The sequence below is a fragment of the Sapajus apella genome, unplaced genomic scaffold, assembly GCF_009761245.1.
Source record: "Sapajus apella isolate SASKATOON/1434 unplaced genomic scaffold, GSC_monkey_1.0 scaffold35, whole genome shotgun sequence".
Classification (NCBI taxonomy): Eukaryota; Metazoa; Chordata; class Mammalia; order Primates; family Cebidae; genus Sapajus; species Sapajus apella.
Genome location: NW_022436975.1, coordinates 9,684,401 through 9,710,719, shown reverse-complemented (window position 1 = coordinate 9,710,719; position 26,319 = coordinate 9,684,401). Strand labels below are relative to the sequence as shown.

The 26,319-nt window shown below is 38.2% G+C and overlaps 1 protein-coding gene across 4 annotated transcripts in view; it reads right to left on the bottom strand.

Moving 5' to 3' along the window:
* FAM110B (family with sequence similarity 110 member B) overlaps positions 1 to 26,319 on the bottom strand; it is a 155,975-nt gene that overhangs the window by 75,427 nt on the left and 54,229 nt on the right. Inside the window, exon 1 of one of the 4 annotated variants that reach the window (XM_032296147.1) lies at positions 17,976 to 25,255. The exons of 1 other annotated variant lie outside the window; for it this stretch is intronic. The gene's annotated coding sequence lies outside the window, so the exon portion shown is untranslated. Of the gene's footprint in view, positions 1 to 93; positions 1,509 to 17,975; positions 25,256 to 26,319 lie in introns of those variants that run through there. 2 more of the 4 variants (XM_032296144.1, XM_032296145.1) reach the window with 2 other exon arrangements.

Sequence of the window (26,319 nt, the reverse complement as noted above, 5' to 3'; positions counted from 1 at the left end):
AAAGCAAGATCAGATTAAACAGATGATACGATGAACATGCTTCATTTCACGCATGGCCGTGTTTTTCATGAGAGATAGACTTAAAGCAATTACCATGAAGTAAGCCTCCTTCACTGACCTCCCACAGCAGCAGGCCGTCCTTAACCGCCGAAGCTCCACAACAAAGACGAACGCCTTCACTTGGGCGCCTTATTCCTTCTTTAACGTTACCAGCTGAGCACCTCCACCATTGCAGGAACACAGTACAGCACCTCTGTATCTATGTCTCTAATGCAGCATAAAGATTACTGTGGAAACCTATCACACGGGCGAGCAGCAATGCCACCAACCAATGAGGAAAAGGCACATGCGGAATCCAGCACATGCTCTCTGAGACGCAGGCTGTCACCGGCGTTTAGCAGGCTGCTAATCTAATTATAGCTGGTTTGCTAGCACAGAGTCATTGGAGCAAAGCACAGGAGCAAATTAAATTTTAATAAATTAAACCTCATAGATAAAATCATCTCGATTTCCTGTCATTTTGAGGATTAAGGTGTCACCTCATAAACTATAAGTGATTTTTAAAGTGTATTCTTATTTTCCTCCAATCTAGAGAAACAAAGAGTGGTTAAATCAATATACAGCACTATTGGCTTACTTAAGCTTATCAGATTCCAGCACTAAGAATAAATAATAAAATCAATACTGTGAAAATAGTAGTGGTGCTATAAAATCTGAGTCTCACTTTACTTACCCTAATTAACAATTTGCCACATATTTGTCATAAAGTGCTAATTAATCTCTCTTCAGTATAGTTGGAAATACAGTGCAAATTTCTATCTATAGTGGAAAAGTACTAATCAAGGTATCAAAAATCATAATCTTGACTTCAGTGATTAATTCGCAGTTACAAGGGACAGAAAAGGATCTCAGAAGCTATTGTAAAACGAAAAATTAAAGACATTTGGCCACTACACAACTGAATGGCAAACTACTTCTAGAAGCCAAATCCTGTCAGACGTGGGTGAAAACCTGTGTTCTCACAGCCAGACTGCCTGGGTTAAAGTTCTAGAGCTGCCACGACCTAGCTCTGTGACCCTGGGCAAGTAACTGCATTTCTGTGTCTAAGACAATGATAGGAGCCACCTCGAAGAGTTACTGTCATTGAGCTGTAAGTGTTTAGCACAGGGCCTGGCACAGGATGGATTCTGGGTTTTATATTAAGCTCTTATGAGTAGCAGTGATCTCAACCACTCCACATTCTCTCCCTTTCTTTACAGCATCACAGCACTCAAAAAGAGTACCTCACTATCTCTCCATTGCACAGTTCTGTCAGAAATACCATTCAGGAGTCATGAAGGCTGAGAAGCTAGTGGTAGGCTTGATTCATCACACAGAACCATTATTGGTATTCACTGTTGTAAGGCAAATTATTCCACCTACTTCTATTTTGATATGTAATATAGTCATCACTTGATTCTATAAAACCTAACTTAGAAGAAATTTTCAGGAAACCATGGACTTCTAATTATTTTTGTTAATGATATAAATTTCAAAAATGTTTTCTATGGAATACAAATTGGGGAAAGTTTTAATGAGAAGAAGTTGGATTAAATTTAAAATAACAAATTTATGTGAAAAGGGAGAGAAGTCAGACAGTCAAATGCAACTCGTGCAACTTACTTAACTATTCCTTTTCCCTTAAAGTAATTCTTTCTTCTCAATATGTTCTACAGAATTAGCAGTCCTGGGCTGACCTAATAAAATCTATAAATCTGTTTAAAGCTTTGTTTTTTTTTTGTAATATTTCTTACAAGTAGGTATATTGTACCAAATTCCAATCCAAAGATACAATGCAAGCTCCCCATTTCTGTAGTTTTTTTCTTTTGATTTTGAGCTAAAAAATTTTACAAAAAGCTGACATACTCAAGAGGCATTATGATTTGCTCTGAGGAACCAGATATTCCAAGGGATTAATGAGTAGCCATGAAACAGGAATACTGTGGAAGGGGCATTTCAACCTCCAATCTTTGGGTACCACAAATGGTTGGGAAATAAACCAGTGAAAGGAATGACATGGACCATAAACTTCAAGGGAAAGCACAGAAACTCATGGTCCATAAATTTAAGAGTGAAAACTTGCGCTGGAATGCAAACACATATGCAAACTCTGGAAAAATATGATGGAGAAAGTTGGCTAAAGAAAGTGAGAGCTATGCCTGCTACCGTGAAGCTTCATCCTCCTGAATTATCAGAGCACAATCACCATTATCAGGAGGTAAAAACTCCAAGATGAATTGGCTTCAGAGATTTGGCCTAAGGCACAGCTCCCTGCAGGCTGCCAGGATACAGGCTAGTAACACTTCTAGGCATTTCTCTAGGAAACATCTAACAGCTTCTGCCTTCCTCTTGATTTAACAGACTGCTAGCTCAAAATAGGCACTTTGAGCTGTTTAATTAATTTGTTTCATGCCTGTTTAGTAGAAGACATTAAACAGACACTTTCTAAAAGAAGAAAGCTACTGTCCTTTCTTAGGTCTTATCTTTCAACATGTTCAGACCCAGTATTTGTTTTGGAACTGAGAAACAGTTCACTGGGAATCTTTCTTATTGCCACTCAGCTAGGCGGGGGCATATGCTTACAACCGCTGGAATGAGCACTCTTGTCTTTGAACTTCAGTCAACACACTTTTGATTCTGAAAAATCATTTGTTTTCTCAGGGAATCATGTTATGCCCTTACTATGTGTAAGGACTTGTGTTGGACCCTGGAAATACGGCAGGGAACAGCGGAGCATTCTGATTCCTAAAGGAGCTTCTGTTGTAACGTGGGAGACACTCTTTAAGTGATTAACAAACTAGCAATAAAGATCAGGTAAACTGCAGCTCAGCGCAGGATGCTCACATGAGAGGGGTGGCAGATCTGGCAAAGGTTGGAGCAGGTTTGCTGGCTTCCTCAGCTGTAGTGTGGGAAGGACCTTCAAGAGCTGTGAAGGTCGTGGAGAGGCCGGCAGGTTGCAGTGGATGGAGGAGGAAGGAGGAGACACAACCACACACACTAGAGGAGGAAAGGTTTTGTTTGGCTCAAGCTTCCTGAGGGCCGGACCTCAGCTTCTCTCCTTCTAGATCTCCTTTGTAGATTCCCATTATCTTCCAAGTCCAAAGCCTCATCTACTCTTCCTGACTCAGAGAATGAGGACGTGCATTTTACATTTGCTGTACTGGCGAGGAGGAGCAGGCACTACAGAAACCGTCTGCCTCACTGCATGGATTTCTTCTAGTTCTGTTCTCACTCTCTAACCCTGGACAATGAAAATGAGGCTGTGTTTCCAGAATTTTCATATAGAATTGTTACAACGGTTACAGTTTTTTCCCCTTAGAAAAAAGTTATGGTTCACATATAAAAAAACGATTGTGTTAAAAGTCAGAGCTCTGGGGTAACTTTAGAGAGATCATGATATTCTGGCCGGAAGTATCTTGGTTTCAGTTGTTGGTCAAACACCATCTTAAGGAGAGGGGTCTTGGAGAGCTGCTTCTGCTCTGATGAGCAACACTGGGGCCTGAGAAGGAGGCCGGACCGCACGTCAGGCCATCGCGGCTGATGTTCCTCCCGTATAGCTGGGGGAAGCCCCGGGCCTCACTCTGCTCTCCCACCTCTGCCAGGCGCAAGCAGGAAGGACCAGCAGTTGAGCTGTGGTCCAGCAGGAGCCCTGAACCCCAGCCCACATAAAGAGTAGAGGGCAGCTTGGAGGGCTGAGTGCTGAGCAGCATTTCTATCAGGGGACCTCAAGCCACAACATGAAATCACTGCAGGCAGATCTGGGCAGAGAAGCCAATGATCCGCTCCCCAGTTAATGCGAGCCTGGTCCTAGGAGCCACCAGGGTCACCCCCTACTGAGGAAAAGAAAATAATACCCAGGTTGTGAAAGTCTCCTTCTGGCTACCGGGGGCAAGACAACTGGTGGGCAAGAGTCTGGGCAGCTGGTGCCCCTTCCTTCTCTGTTCCTGACACTCAAACTACAGTCTCTTTTTTTGTGAAGAGTGTGGCATACCAGGTACTTATTCAGCTGTGGTGGCCTGGTTGGCCTGGGACAGACTGAAGTTGGCTGCTGGAAGTCACTCCTGCTGCTCTAAATGTCATGGGCAGCAGCCCTGGCCTCAGCTCCTCCACAGACACTTGGCATACCTGTGACTCACTGCCTGAAGAGGCTCCCAGTGGCTCCACAGTGCCTGTGCATCAGCCCCGAATCCTGAGTGTGAGTCAGTTCCAGGGAGGTCACCTGCTGAGAGGGACGATAGTGTTGGACAAGGATCTTGCTGGGTGCAAAAGCCCTGAGCAGACTGCATGAGTCTTCTCTGCAGGGCTCAGTTTAGAAGCCAGTTGTGCATCTTGGAGTGTCATTTCAAAGCCTAGTTTTTGTTCTTCTTCAAATGATCTGCTTTTCATAGTACTGGTGAAGTGGGCGGGGTACTACGAGGCTCGGGAAGGGGTATGAATTAAAGAGGTTACTAGGACTCTCACACTGGAGCCAAAACCTGGTTCTCAGATAGTTCTCTGTCATCACAGCTTCTCCTCCCTGTCCTCATAATGACGTTTAACTAGTATTTATTTACTCCTATCATTTGCCAAATACTGTGTTAGATCCAGGAGAACAAGGACCTTCCAATCCAAGGAAGAAGACAGATTCAACAATGACAATGACAAAACCTAAACAGGGCTTTAAAACTGCAAAGGGAAAGTCACATATAATATCTGCTTTGAGAATCCCCAAAATGCTGTTGGGTAGGTATTCTTTCTCACTTAGAGATAAGGAAATGGCCAGGGTGGTTGTTTACAAGACTTGCTCAGCAACTCCACACTCAATTCATTCCTAACATCCAATTCATTCCTACACACAAAAATTAAGAATCATCCCATGGGCATAGTAACTGGATATAATTCATCTAATATATAATAAAGCCATAATGATGATATATTACAACCTAATAATATTAGGTATTATAAGTAGATAATATTGTTAATAAGAGCTATGAATTCTGTTGCAGAAGTCATCCTAAGACTTTAGCTTCCCTTCTGTTCTCAAATTGTACCATGTTTTTGGATGTTAACAGAAATCCTCTAGGTTATGAAAGTGTTTACCTCATTGTTCATCTCTGTACTACCTAAAGGACCCAGGATTCTTTCTATATGGACCATGGGATAATTCCTATAAAATTTTAAGTTACAATACATGGGCAAATATCCTAAATTTCAGTTTTGTCTTCCTAAGCGAAATGCCTACCATTTCAGTTACATGAAGTTTCCGATAATTTGAAACAGTCCTGTTGAGTCCCATCACCAGCCCTTTAATGCATCTCTGTACTTATTGTTCAAAATCAAGGCATATAATCTTGCATGGGTAATGTATGCTGCTGTTTTTAAAGAAAGGTTCATGAAAGAATTTCAAGTATGCATGCCGTGAATGTTCATAATTATGTTTCAACATAGTCATTTTGAAAGATTAGACTTTTATCGAAACAAATATGTAAGCCAAGAACATCATTTGCTATGAAATTCCTCCAGCGTCTTTTAAAATTAGTAGAGGCCAAAGGATAGCTGTCTTGATAAGAGTCGCATAAAAACTTTGGAGGTTATATCTTAAATGAGATTCCTAGGGAGAAATTATCTTCTTAAAAAAATATCACCATATATGTCTCTCCTTCTATGCCATTTATTACATTTTATCACAATCCAGCTACTTACTAGCTGGTAATCTTTTGTAAACGACTTAACTTTTCTATGCTTCAATTTTCTACTTGGAACATTTGGAGGAGGACGTTGTGTGGATTAAATGAGTTAATGTATACATAAAGCATTTCGGGAGTGCATAGCACTTGGTAAACATCATCTAAATTCTCCTCACTTGGATGACAGCAAAATTAAAACACCCAGGCCAAAGGATAGATAATACTAGAAAAACTGACGTCCTCCCCAAAAGAGAAGTAGATAATATAAATACATAACCCTCGTGCCCTGAGCACAACCCAGATAAAAACTGTTATACTGTTAAGAATTTGTTAATAATATCTAGAAATTCTGGAACTTAACTAAGCACAACCTTTTCCATGAGGCAATTTGGAATAACTTATTGAAAATTTTAAAAATGTGTATACCTTTACCCTGGCCATTTCATTTTAGAAATATCATTCTAAGGAAATAGTTGGGATCACATGCCTCAAAAATGAAATAATTGATGATATATTCAAAAATATTAGAGAAAGGCATTTACTACAATATCCTTTTGATATGATTTGGGTCTCTGTCTACACTTGAATCCCATGTCAAATTGTAATCCCCAGTGTTGGAGATGAGGCCCGACGGGAGGTGATTTGATCCTGGAGGTAGAGTTCGCATGAATGGTTCAGTGCCATCACTCTTGGTACTGTATAGTGAGTGAGTTCTCACAAGATATGGTTGTTTAAAAATGTGTGTCACCTTCCCCCCTCTTCCTCCTGCACCAGCCATGTAAGACATGCCTGCTTCCCTTTGCCTTCTGCCATGATTGAAAGTTTCCTGAGGTTTCCCCAACCACGCTTCCTGTAAAGCCTGCAGAACCATGATCTAATTAAACCCCTTTTCTTTATAAATTGCCCAATCTCAGGCATTTCTTTATAGCAATGTGAGCACAGACTAATACACCTTTACAGAGCAAAAACAAATTAACAATCTTACCATTTAACAGTAGCCAATTAGTTAAATAAATGATGGCATGTAAATAAAATTAATGGAACATTATGAAGTTATTTAAAAATCCTATTACAGAAAAATACTTACCAAATAAAAATATAGCTGAATATTAGGTGAGTTACAAATCAACGTATACAGGTTGAGCATGAAGGTTCCAAAATGCTCTGAAATCAAAAACTTTTTGAGCACCAACATGATGCTCAAATGACATGCTTATTGAAACATTTCAGATTTCAGGTTTTTAGTTAGGGATGGTCAAGTAGTATGTACTCTGCAAATATTACAAAATCTGAAAAAAATCTGAAATTCAAAACACTTCTTGTTTCAAGCATTTCAAATAGTGGATTTACTAGGACTCCCATTTTGTTAAAGTCACTCTGTGTGTATAAACATATGCTGTATCTCTTTGAATATATATATAGGAAAGATCTGAGGCAAATGCTACAGCATCAACAGTTTTTGTCTCTGCGTAATAGAGAGAGTCTATCTGTCCGAATTGTTTAATTTTTCTACTCTGAAATTACTAACATTGAATATAAATTATTAACAAAAACTTTGTACTTTTTTTCCCCACTTCCACCCAAGGAAAAGGTAAAAACTGCAGGGGGGCAAATTTTTCATGCGTGGTCCCTCTGAAGTCTCGGTCTTAGAGATTCTTGTGCCCCATGCTCCGATCATCTGATCTGGCCGACTGCCCATCTACATGATGCAGCTCAGCTTGCTAACCAGCTAGTAAGTAGCAGCCTCAGCAAACAGGATTTTGATGTGCTAACCATTCCCAGCCATCAGTCAAACTATTAGGCTGGGACCCAAAAGTTCAGCTCGGAATTGTCCGCCAATTTGCTGATTATTATTAGACATTAGGGCAAGCCTCTGTTGGCACCAGAGCAGGTCGTCCTTGCTAAGGAGGGCCTAGATATTTCATTCCTTAGTTATTTGGACAATTCTCTCCTTTTATATAAGGATATTCTTATATACTTGGAAGATATGGCCAGATTTAAATGTCTGGAAAGTAGCCAGTAAGTTTAAGCGATGGGGAAAATGGAAAATAATTTCTTTGGCTGTAAAGTTAGAAACATTAGCATGATTCAAGATTGACAAGAACCTTGGCAAGTTTCTGAAGTTTTATGTATTGTCACCACTATAGCGGGAATCTAATTTAAAATAAGGTAAGTAAAGCAATCATATTTCAGTGTGTCTGCCTATCCTGACAATATTTTTACTTCCACAGTTCAAAATATCTGTGAATCACAACTCAGTATCATTAACAGATAATGGTTCAACGGGTTTGTCATAAAGATATTTCCATTTATGTGTGTATATTTTAAAGATAATTTTATTATACCTAGGGATCATTTTTTAAATAGAAATTAATGTGCAAATGGAGTCTGCTTAACAGAAATCTGCCTTGAAGCAAATTGAGCTCTATTCCATCTATACTATTAAGTATGTAATTACCTGTAAAGCTAAGACTTTTCTTCTACTGAAAATAATCACCCCCAATTTCTTTTTAGAAATGTTATGCCATTCATAAACAATGATTATTTTTCTGTATCTAGATTCCCTATATTTCTCCTATTTTGAATTTACATATAATAATATACATAGAAATGCTTTTCCATGGTGTTCTTTTATAACAAGGAAATAATTTTTCATTACATAATATAGCTAAAGGCAGTCGCAGTAACGATGGGAGCTTTTTCATTTCAGAAGTGTCATTCTCCTGGAGCATTTACCACTGGGTAATTTTAACAGAAAAAATATATTGTGTCTTTCAAGAATGAGGAAGTTATTTGAAGAGAAAGAATCCTTTAAAAATATGAACATCAGAATGGTTTCTAAATAAAGAAGAAAATCTGTGTCACTTATTTAAGGTTCTTTTTCTTTCCTGGGTTAACAATTTATGCTTTATAGACCCAATAAAAAAAAGTTATTCCTCCAAACATTCCCAGAAGAGTTTGTAAATCCCTGGTGATGTCTGAAAGCTGTTTTTGCAGATGTGAGTTCTCTCTACGTAGGACACCTTTTCTAAGCGTGGTATCAGCGATCTGGGAGAACTGCACATGGGAAAGATAAGTTTCACTGCTATTATTACTCATCATATGCATGCTATTAGCTCTGAAACTGGAAGTGGCGTGAAGGACATTAATTCATCTCCAGGAAACTTTCTACGGTCTCTCTTGTACTTTATTTTCAAAGTCAGATTACAAGCTAATTTAAATTTCAAGTATTCTATTTCATTCCTCTTGAATGCCTGCTCATGATCTTTACCAAGACAGTGCTCCCATTCAGGAGAAGCTATTTTAATTCCACTGCAGGCAGGCCTCCTAATGAAAAGGAGAGTTTAATTCCTCTTACAGGGGATAGCATATGATGAATGTTTTTTATCATAAAGTTTGAGTCAAGCCTACACAAGTGGCTTGCATACTAAATTATATAGAAGGCTTTTAAAGTAACATCACAGAAATATTCTATAATAGGAATAAATGGCACAAAGTATCTGACAGATGAGCAGAAAACCATTCCAGGGGTCTAGAGGGCAGCAACAGGAACCGTCCACCTGATAGCTTGATGGTATTTTCAATGTTTTCCAGACTAAAGAAGTCTTTATAATTTTAACCATCTTCTCCCAAAGGATAAGCATGATCATCACATTTATTTCTATTGTCATTGAATAAAAACAATTTGAACGTATGATATAAATCAATGCCAGGCTTTAGAAAGATGGTAGCTGGTGTCCTGTTACACTGAGAACATTATACTGTGTGTGCTGGGGGAGGGGGTGCTCTCAGGTAATTTTATTTGGTCTACAATGGGTGCATTTCAACCACACAGAACAAAGTGGATCCTGGCTTCTCTGGGTAAAGAAAGTAGAAAATCATACAGGTCTTGCTCTTTCATCAGTAGTGATGATGGGTAGTCTTGCTGATGAGAACTAATACTTGAGCTCTCCTCCTTGAGAGGCCCTAGGTTACAGAGCCAGGGCCCTGCACTGGTGGGCAAGGGTTTCCTTCATCAAATCCCAACTTGGGATAGGATGAGAGAGGGGAACAGAGAACCAATATCTTTTTTGATTTTTTAATTATCACTTTCCTTAAAATTTCCTCATTTTTAGCAATGAAATTTACAGAGAATTTCTTCCCTGTCATTTTTCTTTTTGCAAAATAATTTCCCTTTTCCCAAAATAAACTGTATGCTATGTACCGCTGAGGAGAATGTTAGGAAGGAAAAAAAAATGCTTCATTGGCAACCAAGAAAAAGCAATACTAAAGCACTGTAACTTAAAGTATTGGTTGGTCTCATTGGTCTTTGTTGTGTGAGACTAATTGGAATTTCAGTTAATCTATCTTCCTTTCTTATTAGTTTTGGGCCATTCTGTAGTCTGTGCTCACTCATGCCTTCATACATATTCTTTTCAGTATTATTCCCTGACCTAAATTGCAGTGAAATGAAATGTACTGCACCTAATTTTTCATATCTGAACAAACTGAAGTCATCCAACTGCATAACACATTCCACCTACAAAATTCAATGTCAGAATCATGCATTAGTGATAGTTCACATTTTGTGGAAATATGAGCCGTGGTGAGGAATCTAGATGGGTAGGTTGTCTGTGTTCCCAATGATAAGAAATTATCCTCCTCCCCCAGAAGCACAGCTCAGCTGTTCCATAACAATACTGTAATCCTAACATTTCAGTGTTAATAATAACAAACATACCAATAAAAGACAAGAAACAGACTAGAAATAGACCCACATGTATATTATACAATCAATTTTTAACAAAGACACTCAGATAAAACAATGAAAAATTTAAAGTATTTTCAATAAATGATCATGAATGAGTTGGATATCTATTTTAAAAAATTAGTAAACACTAACCCCTACCTCATACCAAAAATATCAATCCGAGGTAGATAACAGATCTAAAAGTTATCTAAAACTATAGATCATCTAGAAACAAACAGGAGACTATTTTTGCAAACTAGGAGTAGGTAAAAATTCTCTAGAGTTGCAAAAACATCAACTGTTATGAAAGAATTAATAAATTGCTCTTTAACAAAAACTAACATGTCTGCTCATCAAATAACACTTAAGAAAATAAAAAGGCAAAAACCAGATGAAAGAAAATATATCCAATACATACACTTGAAAAATGACTTTTAGCCAGAAAAAAATAACTTCTACAAACCAGTAACAAAAGAACAGCAATCCAACTTAAAAAAGGGGCAAAAGACTTGACCAGACACTTCACAAAGAAACACAAATGATCTGTAAGTATATGAAAAAATACTCAACATTGGTAGCTATCAGCGAAATGCAAATTAAAGGCATAATGAGACACAATTCCATAGCCACCCAAATCACTAAAAAGAAAAAGACAATACTAAATGTTGGCAATGATGTGAAACAACTGGAACTTCCACAGACTGCTAATGGGAAAGCTTCTTTGACAGTTTCTTATAAAGCTACCCAAACCCTTATGCTATGACCCAGCAATTCCAATCATGGGCATGACCCCAAATCTATAAAAACCTATGTCCACAAAAAGACTTATTCAACAATATTCATAGCAACTTTATTCAAAGTGCACAATTGGAAACAATTCAAAAAGCCATTCACAGAAGAACAGATAAACAAATTATGGTATAGCCAGACAATGGAATATTATTCATCAATAAAAGGGAATATTCCTACTGATACAAGAGGGAGATGAATTTCAAAGACAGCCTACTAAATGAAAGGAACCAGTCCAAAGAGCACTTACTGTAGGTTTCCATTTACTTTAATACAACTAACTCACGATTATGGAATCAGAACAATCAATCATTTCTTTTGGAGGTGGAAAGGGAAAATTGAAAAGTAGCAAGAGAGAATTTGCTGAGATGATGAAAATGTTCTAAATGTTTATTAGGGTGATAACCTGAGTGTATATATTTGACAGAATTTGTCAAACTGTACACTTAAGATCAGTAAATTTTACCTCAAAAAACCCCACTGTACAAAACACTACAAATATGGTATTACTATAAAACTTTTAAAATAATTTTATTACTGATTTGATCATCCTAATAAAATTATTTTTAAATTCCACTGAACCTTCCAACCTTCCATTTATATGTAGCATATCATCTATATATAAAGAAAAAAATGACTCAAACTCTCATGCATTTATGACAGTTATAGTTTATATATTTCAATGTCATATTGTGCCTTGATATTGAGATTATTTTATAAGGACCTGAGAATAATTTTTCCTATTTGTACATAGGTCTTATTTTAAAGTTAATCCCTGTTAACACTGACTTAAAACATCTTTCTTTATGTTTTCAACTAATATTTTTGCCTCTTCAGCTTTTATCTTATCAATTTTTCTTTTATTTGTGCCACATTTGTAGTAAAGCCATTTTCTAGAGGAAATTAATGCATAGTTTATATGACTACAGTATATATAATTGTCTTTTTTTTTTTTTCCTTTTGTCTCTGATATCATTCTTAAACTCACATCTAAGCATTTTGGGGTCAAAGAAGGCTTTAAAAATTGTCTTGGGTTTGACCATTCCTTCCTCACTCTATGACTTTAAGTTAAATAATTTCATTAAGATTCAGCTCCTTCTTAAATAAAACAGTTGTCACTATAGCAATTTCTTAGCTTCAAAAGAGGAGAAAAGTTGAAAGTGATCCCCCTGCAACTAATAAGGACATGTATTGTCTGTAGCGAATGTAAAAAGCAATAATAAAGCCACACGCAGATAATTCTAAAACACATCAAGACAAAATATCCCCTCCTCATGGCCCCATGGGGCAAAATGGTCTCAGTGACACTACATAGGACAAGTCAAAGCAATGTAGGTTGGAGGCCACCCCTGTGGAGTGCAGGAGGGAGCAAAGTAACCCAAGCACCAGGTGAGTCGTTTAGCAGCCACCCAGGAATAGCTAACCTTTAATACACACCTTCCATGTGCCTGGCCCTATGCTAAAAGGCATTAATCATTTAATCCCTGCAACATCTCATGAAGCAGATACTACTGCCACCATTTTACAGTTGAGCAAACTGACGGAGAGATAACTAACCTTCTCAGGGCTAGCAACCTGTAAGAGGTGGAATTGGGAGCACACTGGCAGTGCACCCCAAGATGTGCCTTTGAACCATGAAGCCACATGACAATACTGAACTGCATGGCCTTCCCAGGGGCTTAAGAGGGTGACAGAGAAAAGGGTGGAAGATGAGAAAAGGGGAATTCTTGATTTAAAACAGTCTGAGAGAATTTGGATCCTTAACGTTGGTTCACAGCAGGATAAAAAATAAGAAAAATTAAGTCATATTCTTTAGGAAAAGTAAACTCTACTCTAATTTCTCAATGTCTAGGAAATACAGAAGGGCAGCCTTACCAAAAACATTGTGCTCAGCTGCTTAAACGTGCCCTGTGTTTGTGCACATGTGAGTGTGCAGGTCCATGTCTGAACATTCTCAGGCACTCTACCAACAAGCTCAGTACTTTTTGATTTGTGCCCACAGTGTGTGCTTGAGGGGCCCCAGCCAGGTCACCCTGGAGAACTCATCTGTCCAGTGCTCTCACCAAGGAGAGTGGTGACTGAGTCCAGGATTAGCAAAGGGGAGCAGAGCCTTCCAGGCAGCCCATGACCAGGGAGCCCAGCTGAGAGTGCCGTTGTGGCAGTGGACTTGCCCCTTGGCCATGGTGTAAATAAATCAAGTGGTAATTAGATTTTGCAGCACTTAGCACCATTTCTGTGTTGCCCTCATTTGCCAACTCTAGACAGAAAGAACGGCAGACCATTTCCACTAAAAACATATGGCCTCCTCATTTTCAGCATTGCGTCTCTCCTGAGTCCCCAAAGCACAAGAAGTGACAGAGAGAACATGCACGCAGGGTTCCAGACCCTATGACTACATCCTGTAGCTAAAGCAGGGTTGGGATGGAAAATGCTGAGTGGGGCCCACCATTACCTCACTGGAACATGTATCAACAACCAAAAGCCTACAAAAAACTGAGTGTCAGTTCAAACAAATTAAGCACCAGTATGATAACGTAACCTACCAGAAAAAAATGCCGAAATTTTCACAGAAACACATGCATATGAACCTGAACAAACTAAGTTCTCACTTGATTTCAGTCAAAGCAAACCCAACCTTCACTTTCGGCCATACACATGTCATCTGGGGTTATTTATAAGGGGAGCACTTAGCAAATACATGAATTATGCCTTCATGAAGATTTTAGTTTTAAATGTTATCAGGCTGTATGAAAATGCAACCTAATGCTCAGTTTCACATAAAATGTCAGTGCTCTCAGTCTGCCTTTATTATACTATTACATTACGCTTTCTAAGTTAAATAGATTTTAAAACCTGTAGAAATTGAAATGGCACTAGAAAGCCAAATATTTAAATGATACTTATTTTGAACTACTACTGGCTATCTTCTAGATGAACTCATCCTGACAAAGCAAAAAAGCTAAAATTTATTTATTCCAAAATTATTTAGTGACTGGAAGTTTTTAGTTAAAAAAAAGTTTTATGTACTAAACTAGGGATTAGTGGACTTTTTCATAAAGAACCTAACAGTAAATATTTTATGTCTTGGAGGACAGTCTCTCATGACCTCTCAACTCCACCACTGTAGTGAAACCAGCCATAGTCAACACATAAACAAATGATCATGGCTGTGTGCCAATAAAACCTTATTTACACAACAGACAGAGGGTTGGGTTTGGCACACATGTTATACTTTGCCAACCCCTGATTTAGGCTAGACTAAAACATCATGCAGAATCTCATCTCTAATAAATACCGGAAGCTGAAACTTCAGGGCATAAATATGAAACCCTTTTTCTCCAACTGTACAACTTTTGAAGGCGTCAGTGTTTCCAGTTTCTGCAAATTGTTAATTTTCATCATGAAACATAAGATTTGAGGGTGTTAATCCTTTCTTAAACAGAGCACATTAACAGTTGTCAATGCTGATCACAGCTAGAAGTAGCGTGGGTCCCATGTGACTCCAGATGGCTAAAGATACCTACAAGAGGATGCTTCATTTGACCAGGATTGGTTCCCAATAAGCCCAGTACCCCTTAGAAGAAAAAAGTCACTTCTGTCACTTAAGAGTTCAATTGATTCACTCAACTTCGAAAGGGCACTGGGAATGCCATGCTTTGAAAAACAAACAAAACAGTAAGAGGAGCAGAGAAAAGCTTGAAGAAAAACACTTCAAGTCTCAAATGACACAAAATAATTTGTCTCCAAAGGCTTAAGGAAAATCAATTAAAATGTAATCTGTAGATCAGGAATGGTACCTACTTAAATGCCAAAAAGGAACATAACCCAAAATAGAAAAAAAAAAAAAAGACAAAAAAAGATGTGTCAAAGTATAAGAGGAGTAGATCTATTCAAACCTATTCCAATGCAGTCTGCTAAAACAAGATCCTTAGCACTGCACATCTGCTGGTCAGATCTGAGCAAATGCTCATGGCAGGTCAAGTGGAGAGCTATTCTGGACTTTTAGTACTGAAAATCAGGGTGCATACAGTGAAACCATGCTGCTCTCTGACCCTGCTGCTAACTCTCCCCAGTGATAAGGTCAGCTCTGCTGCCCTGGGCTAATGTCCTCATTACAGTAGATAAACTACTGAAAATTCAGACTCTCAAAGATTGCTGCTTGCAGTCTTTTTTGGAACAAACGAGGGTAAGAATACCTATTTCAGTTCCCGAAGATATTATATCATGATCTGTGTGAATCTTTTAAAAAATGGTACCACTTTGGAGAATTATTATCATCTGAAGCAATTTAGTACAGCTGTCTCTAATATCAGGTAAAAAAAGAAAAGTAGGACTTGAGACAGTGCTGTGAAATAATTGTTAATTTTTCACATGTATAAGTAAATATGTAACTAGCCTAAAAAAGAAATTTATGAACTTCAGGGATTACTTATATAAAAAATAGATCTATAGGTAGAGGTCTTTTGCTTTATAGGGACACAGTTCTCCCCCGCCATCAACTCTTAAAAACCTCTAAGCTGCAAACATACCGGCCCCTGTACGTTCAGCAAAGGCAGATTCCCAAGGGCTCTCAAGACTATCCTCTCACCTACTCTCAAATGCTCTGTTCTTGCAGTCTCAATCATGTCTACACTCATTGACAGTTTATCTTCCTATTTCTGTGTATCTATTTGTTGCAACAGTTACAACTGAAAAAATACAGCAAATTACACATGGCTAGCCATGGGTCTTCTGTAAATCCCATTTTGAAAAACCACACTAATTCTTTGATAATGAAGTTGAGAACTAGGGAGAAGTACAGAAATAGTCTGTTTGATTTTGCTCAGCTGGGATTAGAAGGAGATGTTCGATTTACATATCTATTTTCCCTCTGAAAGAAGGCTACCATGGGCGTAGACTGTTTCTAGTTGGTGCTGGAATCTTCCCATCGGATGTCATATCTTGTGGTTTCGTATCTACCTTCCCACCTCCATTCCCCTCAGCATCTAATTATTAAATTAAATTTAGCCTACAGCTGCCTCCTTATACATTTTAAGTTTGGCCTAAAGGTTTCTCAGTTCATGGTGAACTGTAACCTAATTGGCTGTGTAAATAGACTGTCATTTACTATTGTGTCAATCACTGAGTTTTGGTGATTCATAGGCAGCCACCTGTACAAACCAAGTTCAAGTAAGGCAAATGCTGAACTGTAACTAATCTGGCTATTTCTGCCCCTTACTTTGGTTTTCTGTACACCACTTTCCTTTGGCTGTCCATGAACATTCCACCACACGGTATCACTGGAGTTCTGAGCCCATACTGGTACAGGGCCTTCCCAAGTTGAGAATCGTTCATTTCTCAAGTTACCTACGTTAAATTTAGTTTGTCTAAGATTTTTCCTCTCCTTTAAAAATGCAATAAAGTATACCAAACACAAACAGAAAAATGTTTTAAGTGAGCTGGAGTTCTAGAAGGGAATAGAAAAACATTTTAAGTTAAGCCAAATATTGAACAAAAGTTTATAATAAAACGTAAAAATCATTGGGATAAAATAACTGAAAATATTTTACTGGAGTACCAAGACTGGTCTAAAATCTTTTTCTTGCCTATCTATACTGACTGTCTTAGGGACCTCATGGCTATAGATACCATAAATATGCTAATGACTTCCTCATTCACTTCTCCAGACCATCTTTCCTAAACACCAGATTAGCGTCTCCAATGGCCAACTCCATGTCTCCATTGCATGTCATCAGCATCTCAAACTGAGCTCCTGATCTCTCTTAAACCTGTCTCCACCACACTCCTCTCTGCCAGTTAATGGCAGCATCTTTCTTCCTGCTGTGTGAGCCAGAAACTCAGGAGTCAGCATTTCTGTTCTTCTTTCTATCACATCACACAGCCAAGTTGTCATTAAATATTATAGTTTCAGTTATCAGTCTTTCCAGAACGTGAGCATTTCTCACCACCTGCCAGCCAACCCCTGGCCCAAGCCACCATCCCTTGCAATCTATGTCTGTAGCTGTCTTACCGGTCTCCTGTGGATTCTCTCAAACATGGTGGCTCACTTCTGCAAGATCAGCAAGAGACTCTCTACTGCAGTCAGCTGGTAGAGTTTTATATAATGCAAACTAATCACAGCAGTGAGAGTCTATCACTCTCACCACACCAGGTTTATAACCACGCATTGCAAGGGCCATCTTAGAACTCTGCCTACCATGCTGTCTAAAATCACTACCCTATCCCACCCCTGCAATATACATATATACATCTATCTCCATCCCTGCTTTGTTTTCCTCTGTAGCACGTTTTACTATTTGAATGCCAAATATGTTATATATTTATCTTACTTATTCTCTGCTTCGATTCACTAAAATATAAGCCACACAAGGACAGAACTTTCAGTCTCTTTTGTTTCCTGCTATATCCCTAGTCTGCAGAACAGTGCCTAGTTCAAGGTAAGTTATCAATAAATGTTCATTGAATTAGTGTATTATTTACTATGTAAGTTTTTACTTTAAAAACAACAGGATCTCAACATTTCTAATTATACTGCTGAGTTATAGATTTCTATGATCTGTTTGTACTGTCGTTGCATTGCTTCAAAACTGTTAAGTCACAAGGATGAAATTAAATGTTATCCCTTCCCATGGTAACAAAGCTATACAGTTCTATTTTCATTTCAAGTTCCACTGCAAACATGGAAAATTTCGGCCAACTATGTGGTGAGAACTCCACATTGAATATTTGTAAGGCCAGCATTTTATACTTACATGAAACAGATGTGTTCCCTGTCCACTGTCCAGACTCACAGATGATTCCTATTTTTTTTTAAATTCCTGTGTCAAACAGTGGAAGGAAAAGGAAGTAAAAGCCAAACTGCCTTTGAATACTGCCTCTAAGAAAATTAGAATATGTGATTAGGTTAATGACTCAAACAGAGAGAAGTATTCAGAAGCAATGAATATCCTATCACCACAGTAATAAATGTTACAGATCCATTATCCACCTCATTTAAACAAATGTTGCTTTTTGCAGGAGGTAGGGGAGAGTGCAAGGCCAAATGCCATAAATGTGAAATATAACTCCATGTAAAATACACATTTGGTATCCATTCCAACCCATGTGCCTCTGGTTAACAACTTATTTTAGGTGATTTTTAACAGCCCCAAATGGATATGCACTTAATACTAATCTACACCTATCCCCACTTCTGCTTTATCTTCTTCCATAGTGCTTTTTACCATTTGAAATGCCAAATATGTTATATATTTGCAAGTCCCATATACAAATTAATGATTTACAATGCACCCTGAAAGTCACAAGCACATGGTATCTTCGAAAAGTAAACAAAGGCTACCCAGGTGCTCACGAGTCCTAACAAGCAGCCGGATTTTCTCTTATACCTTGCTTATATTTCCCCAGTCTTTTTCATTTTCCCAGCACTACTACCATTGATAGTAGCAATTCAAGCAACACAATACATTTCTAAATCTCCCTTATCACTGATAAATGAGCATTCACTTCTGAATTCCTGGCTGGTTTCTGCTTCTGGCTTCTCTCCTCTTACCATCCACACAGCTTTGAGGTTAATCTGCCCAAAACAGTGATTTTGACAAGTCGCTCCTCTGGTCTTGAACTCAGCGCAGCTCCCTGTGGCCTGGCTTGTCAAGTTCCTAACTTAGGTCAAGCCCTTAACAAGGGCCAGTTTGGTTTCTATGTTCATTGCAAGCCTGACACTGCTCACCTGACTGCAGTCCTCATCTGGGCACCACTGGCCCGGGAGTGATTGCCTGAAAGAATACAGGTCAATGGATGTAAATCGTAAGCATCAAACCCTCAACCCTACTGACTGTAAATTAAGAACATCTCTGTATGCCAATGGCAGAGCTGCCTCCCTTTTCCATAAAAACATAGTAAGATTAAACAAGAAGAGTGCTCATAGAGCACAGTCTTCAGCATCTTAAAGTAGAAGCAGTATAAACGCTGGGGTAAATTTGGTGGCATTTTCCAAGCATCTTAACTGACCTTTCCGTGGAGGCAGAATTCAAAGAGGACCCAGGACTTCACACCCCCTGGTGTATGCCCTGTGCGTAATCCCTGGGATAGTAAATATCATGGATTTGACTCCCATGATTAGCAGGTATGTGACACAGTGACCTCAAAATAGGGAGATTATCTGGACAGGCCTGGCCTAATTTCATGAGCCCTTTAAAAGAGTTTCCTTTGGCTGGTCACAGAAAAGAATCCAAAGAGATTTGAAGCCTGATGGGAATTTGATGAGGGATCCTGCTGCTGGCTGCAATGTTCCTGAGAAGGCCCATAGCCAACAAATGCAACAGGCTTTTGAAGCTTCTAGAAACTTCAGTCCTCAGCCTGCAGCCAGGGAACAGGGGTCTCAGCCCTGCTGACAACCTGAATAAGCTTAGGAGCAGATTCTTCCCCACAGCCTTACTTGAGATGGCTGTCTAGCCAACTCTTCATGCTGGAGACCCTGACAGAGAACCCGGGTGAGCCACGGAAGACTTGGAGCCTCCAACCTAAGAAATGGGTGCTGTCTGTGGAAACCTGTTATGCAGCAATAAAAAACTGATATCCTTTCCTCTAAGCCTAGTCTCTGTCTGTTCAGGCAAAAAATAACAACCTAAAAGTATCTCATGGCACTATCACCTGAACTCACAGGTGTGAAGATGGAACTGACTTGTTAAAAAGAAAGAAAATTATAAGAGGTTGCTGAGGAATATTGTATCCTCCCCACAAGACCACGTTATCTGGGAACAAGCAGAATATACAAATCCTTAATGAGAGTGACTATTTTAAAGACTGTCATGCATATACCATCTTTCTCAGAAATGTTAAAATAGAAATTGGTCCTTCCATAAGATTTTATTAATGTTATCAATGACAGGAATATCAACGATATAATTTATTTACATTTCTATGAGATATATTAGGAAAAGTGTTCATCTTTTATTCATCAAAATATTAATTGATTATCTGCTGTATACAGGATCCTCTGTAAATGCTTACTGAATAATGCAGGGAATGCTAATAAAAATATGCCATCCATACATTATTACAAGAAAAAGTAAATATTAGAGGATGTTTTTCCCATCACTTTACTTAAGAGTGAGCGTTAACTACTAAAAACTTCTGAAAAAATATATACAAATATTCTGCATCTGATTTTGCTTTCATAAGCCATCATGCTGTGATTTCAATTTACAGTCACTTGTTCTATGTCTACTCCATGCTAGGCAATAACAAAACAGGTAAGTCAGACCTTGTTCTGCAGATATTCACAGGCTATTAAGAAAGACAGAAACAATCTGTTAGGAAATGAAACAAGCAATTTCAGTCAGCACAATACTAGTGGTATGTGCAATCTTTAAGATTCAGCATAGCCAGGGAGTTATATATGTGTGGTGTGACAGTGGCAAGGGGTCAATTAAAGTGTCTGTCCTCCATCAATCCATCCACTGTGCATCCATCCAGCCATCCATCCACAACTGTTACAAGCTAATGTGAAACATCTGACCTAATTAGGGCAGTTCTGACATTTGCTGTGCATCTAAGGACCCTAAGCAACTACATTAAAAAAAAGAAGAAAGAAAAATGAAAACTAGGTTTTCAAGGAATATTTCTATCCATTGTAACCTGCTTAAATATGAAAGATGGTTGACAGTTTTTAATCTGTTACAATTAGGCTTTCACATCTTTAATACAACAGCTTGAACACCACAAAATTTCATCCATCCATGCAAAGGGAACACTATTTTATGCACTAACTTCTAAAATCCCCCAAATGGAAAGTTATATTAAACCAAGCTTACTCCCCAGAAACATAGTATATGAGCTTTCAGGACTGAAACCAAATACACACAACCTTTCATTCCTGAGCCAGCAATCTAAAATGACAAAAATGTATTCTTGAGATGGCAGAGTAATTAAAGAAGAAAATAATCAACATTATTGTTTAAGAAAACACACATGCACACACAGTATCTATCCTACCAGTTCTGCTGAGAGGAAATGAAAATCTCAGTTGGTATTACTCTACAATGATTTTTCTTAAGTGAGAGACTTCCCCACAATAACCCATTTCTTATTTGGCATTTATTTTTAAAAGGATGAGCTATGACTACTCACACAAGCTGTTTTCAAATTCTACCACTGAAAAATCATTCCTAAAGAAAAATTTCTTAAACTCAGTGATCAGATGTTTAACATCTGCTGTGTGCTAAACAAAGTCAGGAATGCAAAACACAGTGCTTGGAAATAACAGGCACATAATGAATGCATTGATTGAATGCAGGGAGAAGGTAACATGTGGCCTGAGCCTGAAGTAGGTTAGATCTTGGCTGTAGAGATGCAGCTAATAAACACATGAAAATTTTAAAATGAAAACTTCATAATATAAAACAATAACAAAACATCCCTGAGAACTATATACTTAGAAATGATTAAGATGGTAAATTTTGTATGATGTTTTTCATCACAACTGGAAAGGAAAGGAGGGCAGGGGGAAAGAAGGGGGAGGGTGATCAAGAGAGAAGGACACCAATGCCTTGGAGGAGGGGAGGCAGAAGGGACAGGAGGGTTGGGGCCTGAAGGAACCCAAATAATGGGGAACTCCCCCACAGAGGCAAGGATGTCAGGTGTCAGCAGGGTAAAGAATTCCAAGAAGTATAATGGTGAGATCAGTATTAATATTCCTTTTTAAAATAAAAAAACAGCACCACCATAACAGTCCCACCAAATCTGCACTGAAAGTATTTTCAATGCTGTTTTTACCCTCAAAATATGAACAGATAATCTTCCTGAAAATGCAGACACTTCTGAAAGAGGCTAAGTTGGAGAAAAGCCACTACAAACTGTTGTTTGCCAAACAATTCACTGATGATTTACTTCTATAATAATGAACTACACTGAAGCACCCTAGAGCTTCAAGCTGGGTTTAAGGATGACTAAGAAATATTTAGAATCGACATTGAATTTCCTCAGTACATACATAACCTTCAGATGTGAATCATTAAGCTTTTATGCGAACAACTGTTCTGGAGAAATTGAAAGAGAGTTAAGATGAAGATGCTAAAGTTTAAATTAAATTCTACTGTGACATTGAAATTTTTTTTCAGTATTCTCAAACTGGTCTCCAAGCACACTAAGATATCAATATTCATCATGCACATTGAATAGCCCAGAAAAAAAAAGCTCTCAAGTTTTACAAGAGATCAGTAATTTACCAAAACAAGTATAAACTGTACAGATAGAATTCCTCTATTACTATTCCTACTTAATAGGAAATTCCCTCTTCAAATCTTTACTAAGTACCATGACTTGATTGATATAAGTCAGAGAGAGAGAGGGAGAGAGAGAAAGGAAGATGAATTACAATTTGGTGAGGTACAGTGTCTGGTCAGTTGCTGGAACTGCAGCCCAGATGTGGTTCAGGGATGCCACTGAGGTGATGGGCGGAGACTATGATGCTTCCTTCTACTCTGGAACTTCTGGAGGAAACAAAAATGACAGCTTCCAGGCATAGTCCACATATCCCTATAGTTTATGAACGCATCCCCTAGTCCCACACCTTACTACAAACATCCTGCCCCAACAGAGACCTCAGAGCAAAGGCTTCAGGTACTTAATATTTACTTCTTCTCTGCAGACAGGCTGAGACTCCTGGACCAAGGTGTAATAATTATCTAACTATTTGAAATCCTGCAGAATGCTCATGTCACTGCTTCCAAAAAAAGCAGAATATCTCATTCTTATTAATTAATGAGTCTTCACTGTTCTCATAGGAAAGCTGTCTACTGACTTTGTATTTTCTATCTAATCAAATTCACTCCCAGAATACTATTTTCAATATCATTTGGAAATGCCACCCTACCATCACCAAATTTTCTCTTCATAACGCTTGCATCCAACTTTCTTTGCTTTGAAAATGTGTTAACATTATGGCTGTCAACATCAGCTCTAGAAAGCTGCCAAATATACAATAGGCTCCTCAGCCCAACACATAAAACCTTATTACCCTCTGTCCTATAGTAAAAATTCTCTCCAACATTTGTAAAACCACCAAACACTGCACATTCAACTGAGCTACAGTCACTACAGTAAAGTGTAACATCACAGAGAATAGCAAGGTCTAGTGTAAGACTGGAGATGTGGTAATTAAAACTGGCTATTATGGCGGCCTGACTTGACATCAATGACTCTTCTTACAAAATAAGTGAGAGCAGGAGCAGACAACACAAGTTGAAAATTAAGAAATGCTGTTTTACCTAGGGTAAGGGGGATACGTTGATTTTCTTCTTAGATACTTGCTCTAAGGGAGTTCCAAAGGTTGCCCCAGCAAGGAAGAGATTATTTACCTATGTACATGTAAGTGGTGCTAAGGCTTTCTCGTTATCTCAGGTTTGCTAATGGATGGGTATGTTGTATTTAATTAAGATTCTTGGTGTACACAGTACTATAGACTAGAAAGGACACAATACATGGAATCATGAGTTTTGAGTTACATTTGATAGTTAACTCCTGGGCCCCAGACAACCTCTCTGTGCCTTAGTTTCCTCATCTGTGAAATGGGCACTCTTCAGAATGACAAAAACAATGTACAAAGGATTTCTGAGAAGCCAGGAGTCCTTGAAGACTGAATTACTAACACTTTTAAAGTCTATAGTTGTGTACTAATATAGATCGTAAGGGTTGGTTTTGACAATTTAATTGCATAAAATATAAAAATTCAATTATAGCTAATTAGAGCTAATACAATTATGCTAACTTGGCCACCACCATCCTTAATTAATATCATATTTTATGTTACTGAAATGATTCTTATGTTAACAAAAAGATCACAGCAGAAAAAATAAAAATTCACCTAATCAGCAAGGTGATGGTATTGGAACGTGGGGCCCTCGGGAGGCAATTAGGTCAAAAAGGCTGCACCCTCATGAATGAGATCAGTGTCTTTGATCAGGCTCTTAGAAAAGAGCCCTAGAGAGCTGCCTTGTCCCTTCTGCCATGTGAAGCTACCATCTATGGGGTGGGAGCCCTCACTGTACACCAACTCTGCTGGGGCCTTGACCTTAAGACTCCAAAACTGTGAGCAATCAATTTCTGTTGTTTACAAATTACTTAGCCTAAGGTATTTTGTTATAGCAACCTGAGCAAACTAAGACATTCTCTTTAAAGGAATGTCTGCCTTCTTGTATTAGGATATTAATATAATTTCTTTGTTTTTCATAAGATAAAAATCCTCCTTGGTCTGTGGTTCATACTACAGTGGTTTTCACAGATGGCTGATGACCTGTGAATTTTAACCAATAGATAAAACTTTAACTTATATAATCAACTACCAAGCATGCCTATTAGATGAAACTTGGGTGGCTAACTGGCCTTAAGGTAACAATATAAAATAAAAATAAGTACAATATAAAAGAAGTCCAAGTCATTGAAAGACACCACATACAGCAAAGCTATTCACAGAAACAGACCTACGCCTCATGAGTACACAGAGTGTGCATGCAGTCAGGTCAGAAAACAGTTCAATCCATTTATTGACCACTTACGAACCATCACTGGGTGCCAGGCCCTGGGGGTAGAGCGGTCAAGAAACAGACAAAACTTCCTGCCCTCAAGATGCTTAAATCCTCATCCTACTATTAATACTAAACTTCCTCACTGAAGAGCAACAACACAGTAGGAAGAGAGAGTGTGGTTATGTGTCGCTTTGCTGACACCTGCTGCAGCTCTGATGACTGTTGATGCACACAGCACTGCTGTGAGCAGTTAAGGGAATGGAATTCAAGTGTGCTCTGAACCCCACATCAGGCCCCATGCTACCCCGCCTCCCTTAATAAAGGTGGCAATAACCATCATAATTGCAGAGACCTATACCAAACCAACTTAGACTGTCAGCTCACAATTAATTCCATTTCACTAGTTTTTAAAATAATGCTTTTACAGACTATTAAGCATTGACTTTTACCTAATTAAAGCTGCTTAAAAAGAGAGCTTTTTATTTTAGCCAGTTAACTCATGATTTCCTTTAAAAAAAAAAAAAAAAAAAAAAAAAAAGAAAAAAAAAAAAAAAAAAAAAAAAAAAAGAATGAAGGAGAGGAAAAAAGAGAAAGAGGAAGAGGCAGAGAGAACGGGGGTGTTGCTTTATTGCCCGGGCTAGAATGCAGTCTAAAAATGGGTATGCCTATAATTGTGCTTAGAGACATGAAAAAAAAATGAGGGAAGAAAATAACAAACAAGCAGCCAACCAATATTTCATTTAAACCTGTAAATAGATGTGATGTGGTACTGATAAGAGTGTATATTTTGTGTATTTAAAGTGGAGAGTTCTATAAATGTTAATTAAGTTTACTCGTTCCGGATCTGAGCTCAAATCCTGGATATCGTTGTTAATTTTCTGTCTCATTGATCTGTCTAATATTGATGTTGAAGTCTCCCACTATTATTATGTGGGAGTCTAAGTCTCTTTATACGTCTTATATATCTGGGTATTCCTGTATTGGGTGTGTATATATTTAGGATCTTTAGCTCTTCTTGTTGGATTGATCCTTTTATCATTATGTAATATCCTTCTTTGCTTCTTTTGATCTTCGTCGCTTTAAAGCAAGTCCTGCTTTTTATTTTTTTATTTATTTTTGCTCTCCATTTGGTTGGTAAATCTTTCTCCATCCCTTTGTTTTGAGTCTTTGTGTATCCTTGCACGTGAGATGGATCTGGGTGCAGCATACCGATGGGTTTTGGCTTTTTTTTTTGCCTGTCTGTGTCTTTGGATTGGGGCATTTAGTCGATTTAAATTTAGAATTAATAATAATATATGTGAGTTTAATACTGCCATTTAATGTTAGCTGGCTGTTTTGCCTATTAGTTGATATAAATTCTTGATTATGTTGATGCTCTTTACTTTTTGGTATTTTTTAGAAAGGCTGATACTGGTTGTGCCTTTCTATGAGTAGTGGTTCTTTCAGAAGCTCTTGTAAAGCAGGCCTGGTGGTGATGAAATCTCTGAGTGCTTGCTTGTTCACAAAAGATTTTATTTTTCCTTCGCTTATGAAGCTTAGTTTGGCTGGATGTAAAATTCTGAGTTGAAAGTTC